Here is a 6,329-nt window from a genome sequence, read left to right on the forward strand (position 1 = left end):
CCATCATGATCATGTACCACAATTTGTTCAGCCATTCGCCAATTGATGGGCACCCCTTCAATGTCCAACCTTTGACTCCACAAAAAAGCTGCTATAAATATTTTGTACATCTAGGTCCTTTTCCTTTTCCTTTGATTTCTTAGTACCTAGTACCGGTATTGCTAGGTCAAAGGGTATGTACAGTTTTATAGCCCTTTGGGCACAGTTCAAAATTGCTCCCCAGAAGGTTTGCAATTCCACCAACAGTGGATTAGTGTCCAGATGTTTCCAAATCCCCTCCAACATTTGTCATTTTCCTTTTCTGTCATATTAGACAATCTGATAGGTGTAAGGTGGTACCTCAGAGCTGTTTTAATTTACATTTCTCTAACCAATAGTGATTTAGAGTATTTTTCCATATGACTATAAACAGTTTAGATTTTCTTCTGAAAACTGTCTGTTGATATACTTTGACCATTTATCAACTGGGGAATGATTCACATTCTTATCAATTTGACTCAATTCTCTATGTATTTGAGAAATGAGACCTTTATCAAAGAAACTTGCTGTAAATTCCCAGTTTATTGCTTTCCTTTTTTAAAAATTTTATTTTAGACTCAAGGGCCAGAACACAAATACAGACTAGAGAAAAGAAACAAAACATATCATAAACTTAAATACAAAGTAAGAAAGAAAAAAAACATGTCACATGCATAGTAGAATGTAAGAAAGGGTTCAAAATATATAGCATTAAATTTTCATTTCAAAAAAGCCTGTATGATAAATAATACACATTGTGTTGAGAATTGTTGATCTTTTCTTTGCTTCCTTGTGCGTTCTCTTTTGTTCTCTGCTGTGTACTTTTTTACTTTATTCTTTTTTCCCTCCCCCCACCTCCCCAGAATGCTACAATAAAATTTAGATATATTTTTCCACAGCTACACATATATACATATACACATACATATATACATACATATATAGACATATACCTTCCCAAACATACTCTACTAATCTTTGTTTTTATGTTTGTGCATATCTCTTGTTTCCTATCCATCCTGAATCCTTTACTTTACTTCTACTCACTACCTTGCCCTCCTATTATTCGCTTACCCCCCTCTAAGGATCCCTCCCCTATTCTCCCATTCCCATAAATCTAAACACCCTTCTACACCCCCCTTTTACCTATTCCTTCATTCTCCCCTCAAAAAATCCCTCCACTAGGTGGTCATAAGATGGTCATAAGATAGTCATCTGCTCATGTTGGACAAGAGAATGTGGTCTGGAGGTACAAAAATAAGTTGAGGGACTTTTCATATCCAGAGTCACCTCTGCCATGCTGGACTTGGTCACTATAGGGAAGAAAAATAAGGGTGGAGGGCCTCTAGTTAGCTTCCTATGATAAAGCAAGTGACTCTGGGTCTATAGGTCTGTTCTTACAATCTGTTCTACAGGTCTGATGATCTGTAGGTCACAGGTCTGGGGCCTAATATACAGAACTTACAATTACTACCCTTATGAAATCACAGCAAACTGATTAATACAGATTGGAATAGAGCAGGGGTCCAAATGAATTATTTCTCACATTAATCCCTCAGGGAAAAAAAAAAGGATATTCAATGAAATAGAGGACTTTCAAAAATTCCTGATGAAAAGACCAGAGTTGAATAGAAAATGTGACTTTCAAATACAAGACTCAAGAGAAACATAAAAAAGAGAAATAGGAAAGAGAAATTATAAGGGATTCAATAAGGCTAAACTATTTACATTCCTACATGGAATGATGATACTTGTAACTCCTAAGAACTTTATCATGTTTAGGGCAGTTAGAAGGAATAGTCATAGACAGAGGGCATGGGTGTGAGTTGAATATGATGAGATGATAACTAAAAAATAAAATTAAGAGGTGAGAAAGAGGAAGGCACCGGAAGAAGGGGGAAAGGAGAGTTAGAATGGGGCAAATTATCTCACATAAAAAAGAAGTAAAAGAGCTTTTACAGTGGAGGGAAAGATGGGGGGTGGGGTGCAAGGGAGCACTTGAATCTTACTCTCATCAGAATTGACTCAAACAGGGAATACTATACACAACCAACTGGGTACAGAAGTCTATCTTATCCTACAGGAAAGTAGGAGGGTGAAAGGATAGAGGTGCTGATAGAGGGAGGGCAGATTGAAGGAGGTGGTAGCCAAAAAAAAAAACATTTCTGAGGATGAACAGAGTGAAAGGAGAGAGTAGGATAATGAGGGAAAATGGGATAGAAAGTAATCATAACTGTGAAAAAAATTTAGAACAGCTTTCTCAGAACTGAGTCAAATTTATAAGAATACAAGTGAGTCATTCCCCAACTGATAGTCAAAGGATATGAACAGGCAGTTTTCAGATGAAGAAATTAAAGCTATCTATAGTCATATGGAAAAAATGCTCTAATGTTCTATTGATTAGAGAAATGCAAATTAAAACGCCTCCGAGATACTATCTCAGACCTATCAGATTAACTAATATGACAGGAAAGGAAAATGACAAATGTTGGAGGGGATATGGGAAGATTGGGACACTAATGTATTGTTGATGGAGTTGTGAACTGATCAAACCATTCCGGAGAGCATTTTAGAATTATGTCCAAAGTGCTGTAAAAATGTGTATACCCTCTGATTCAGCAATATTACTACTAGGTTTATATCCCACAAAGATAAAAAACCAAAAGGACAAGAACCTATATGAACAAAAATATTTAAAGTAGCCCTTTTTGTGGTGGCAAAGAATTGGAAATTAAGGAGATGTCCATCAACTGAGGAACAGTTGAACAAATTGAGGTATGTGATTGTGGAGGAATACTATTCTGCTAAAAGAAAGGGCTAGAAGGATGTTCTCAGAAAAACCTGGAAAGACTTACATGAATTGATGCAAAGTGAAATGAGCAGAACCAGTAGAACACTGTATACAATAATAATATTGCACAATTATCGATCAACTATGAATGCCTTAGCTATTCTCAGCAATACAATGATCCAAGGCAATTCTGAAGGACTCATAATGAAAAATGCTATCTATCTCTAGAAAAAGAACTGATGGCATCTGAATGCAGATCAAAAAATACTTTTTTCTTCCCTCCCTCCTTCCTTCCTTCCTTCCTTCATTTCTGCTTGCGTTTTCTTTCACAACATGATTAATATGGAAATATGTTTTGCATGACAGCACCTTTAAAACCTATATCAAATTACTTGTCTTCTCAAGGGAAGAGGGGAAAGAGGGAAGGAGAAAGTTTAGAACTTAAAATTTTTAAAAACAAATGTTAAAATAATTATCTAATGTAAGTGTTCTTCCCTGTTATTGATGAGAGGACAAAAAAATCTATATGTAAGTACTCTTAGCATCATTATTTGTGATAGGAAAAAAGTGAAGAAAAGTTTGTGACCAAATGATTGGGAAATGGTTGAAAAATTGCATGTATATAAATGTTGAAAGGCAGTGTGGCATAGATAGACAGCAAGAGTCAGGAAGATCTCAGTGCAAGTGTCACATCTGACAAAAAGGGGGTTTGTGACAATGAGAAAGTCACTTACTTCTCAGCGCCTCAGTCAACTCTTCAAGACTATAAGTTGTAGAATACTTGCTCATTAATACCTTGCTCACAGTCTACCTCTCCTCCCAGACACTCTACCTTATACTTAGGGACTTTGATTTATATGGTCCATAGCACAGGGGTTAGAGCACTGGTTTTGTAAAACAGAGGATGGAAATTCAAATTTCACTGGGGCCAGACTACGTGAGTCACAGTGAAGCAAGCACCAGGCCTGGAGTTGAACCTGTGTTCAAATTCAGTCTTAGGTACTTACTAATAGTATGAATCTGGACAAGTCACTTAACCTCTGTTTGCCTCAGTTTCCTCAACTGTAATATGGAGATAATAATAACAGTTAACTCACAGGATTGTTGCAAGGCTCCAATGAGGTAATATTTTTATAAAGCATTTGAATAGCATCTAGCACCTAGTAGGTGACATATAAATGCTTATTTCCTTCTCCCCTTCATTTCAAATACCCTTACTTCCAAGTTCATTGACTTCATCAGTGCCCATTATCTGAACCATTACTCTGCAGTAGCTACTCTTAGCAGTAGTTACACCCTCGATCTTGTCATATTTAAGTGTCTTAGATTTCCTAACTGTGATATTCCTCTATGTGACCATAACCTCCTTTCCTTCAGTCATGGAGAGAAAAAGATCAACTTACAATTTTGAGTAAAGGTCTGAATAAGCTTCATTGAGGAACGCATGGTTGGTTGGTTTGGTCAAGAGGACCAAAATGACATCACTATGCTAGAGTCAAGTTTAGCGTGTCCTACTGTGGTTGATCAGACCAGTACGAGCTCAGAATGTTCTACCACAGGTCGGGCACAAATAGTCCATGTGAACATTTGGGGTGGATTCTCTAAATGTGCACATCTTGTGTTTCCTTTGTGCTATTTCAATTCTGCTTTGCTCATAGAGCACAGCACCTTCTCTGATATGGGCATGCCGTGCTGAGCGGTCCTGTGCTAGTGTCTCCCATGTTACGCAATCAATTCCAAAGTTCTTAAGAGATCTTGAGAGTGTCCTTATATTACTTCTTCTGACCACTATGTGAACACTTGCCCTGTGTGAGTTCTCCATAAAACAGTCTTTTTGGCAAGCATATGTTTTGCATTCAAACAACATGGCCAGCCCACTGGAGTTGTGTTCTTTTACATAGAGACAGGAACACATAACTATGAGGAGAATTTTAAAGGGAAAATTTCCCTTGACATGGGCCTATAGTTAGCTTTTTATGCAGGAGTGAGGAACCTGCAGCCTTGAGGCCACATGTGGCCCTCTAGGTCCTCAAGTGAAGCCCTTTGACGGAATCCATTGGATCTTGGGCCCCCACAAAGGGCCACACTGTAACAACAACAATGTGGCTAGCAGCTGCTGTAGGGGTGCAAGACCCAACAACACCAGCAACAAGAGCTGCCAGCACAGGTTCTTTGATCTGCTTTACTAAGGAAAGCAACTTTAAGGAGTTAACAATCTCACTTTAATCAAATATACGTATATCATTCACTTAGTTCAGGAGGAAAAGCCAGCAACCTGAACTTCAGAGCAAATACAAATAGAAATTACAAGTGGAAAATATCAACAGATCAAATAACACAATTCAACAGACAGGCTTTACCTAATCAAGACATCATATACCTAGTTACCAAAAAGAGAAGCACCAACATCTCGGTTTTCTTCAAAGCTGGGGAGAGGCTCCAGCAGCTACCCAGAACCTCCACATCAGCACTCTTCCAGTGAGTAAGACCCCCAAACAAAATGCTAACCTCTCAGTTTATATACCCTTCTGAGGGCCTGAAGACTTTAAACCTAATCAGCAAAAGGGTGTGGACCTGGGGCTTCAGGGCCTAGTTAGCAAAAAGGGTGTGGGGCTTTGCACCTAGTAAGACTCAATCAAAGGCACTTGATTACTTTAGCATCCTAAAAGAGAAAACAGTAAAAAAAGTTCCACCTTAATTACCGATACAACGCCTTACACCAAAATGTACCCAGGGACCCTTTTCTCTTCTCCTTCCAAATAGTCTCACAGGGATGAATCAATAAGCAAACCTACTCTGTGCCAGGTACCTGGAATACAAAGACAAAAATGGGATAGTCGTGACCTTTAAGAAGTGAGTCAAAGGATGACCTCCTTGATTAGGAAAAAAAAAATAAAGTCAAGCTGGGAGGGGAAGATCTTCAGGGTTGCTGTTCCAAAGAGAAACAGTCACCATTGACATTCACTCTAAGCCAGGAGGGCCCAAAATACAGCCATTAATGGGACACTCTAAGTATAAGTGTAATGTAATACTCTAATACTAAGTGTAATATAATACTGTAACTAAAAGGGCCAGTGTCTCCCATTGCATCCTGGGTCATCTCCAGTCATTCTGATGAATATCAGGTCACTGGATCTAGATGGCTCTGGAGAAGAAAGTGAGGCTGCTGACCTTGCATAGCCCTCCCTCACTCAAATCAAAGTCAACAGCAAGTCATGTCATCATTTCCCTGATGTCATGGTGCTGTTCAAAAACAAAGGACAAACACAACAAGTCTTGACTTTTAAGAAGCTGACATAATAGGGAAACAATACATTCATAAATAGGCATGTACAAATTTTATGGAAGGTAAGGATAAGGTAACATTTTTTGAAAGGGGAAGGCTCTAGTAACTGGGGGAAGGAGTTTAAGAGGAACACCTATGTAGAACATCTATGTATGAAGAAGACTTGAGTGAAAATCAAATAGAAAAGGGACCACTAATCTGTACAGGACTGCTGTGGGCTGCATGTTGACTTAG

This window comes from Trichosurus vulpecula, chromosome 7 (assembly GCF_011100635.1).
Source record: "Trichosurus vulpecula isolate mTriVul1 chromosome 7, mTriVul1.pri, whole genome shotgun sequence".
In the NCBI taxonomy this organism is placed as follows: Eukaryota; Metazoa; Chordata; class Mammalia; order Diprotodontia; family Phalangeridae; genus Trichosurus; species Trichosurus vulpecula.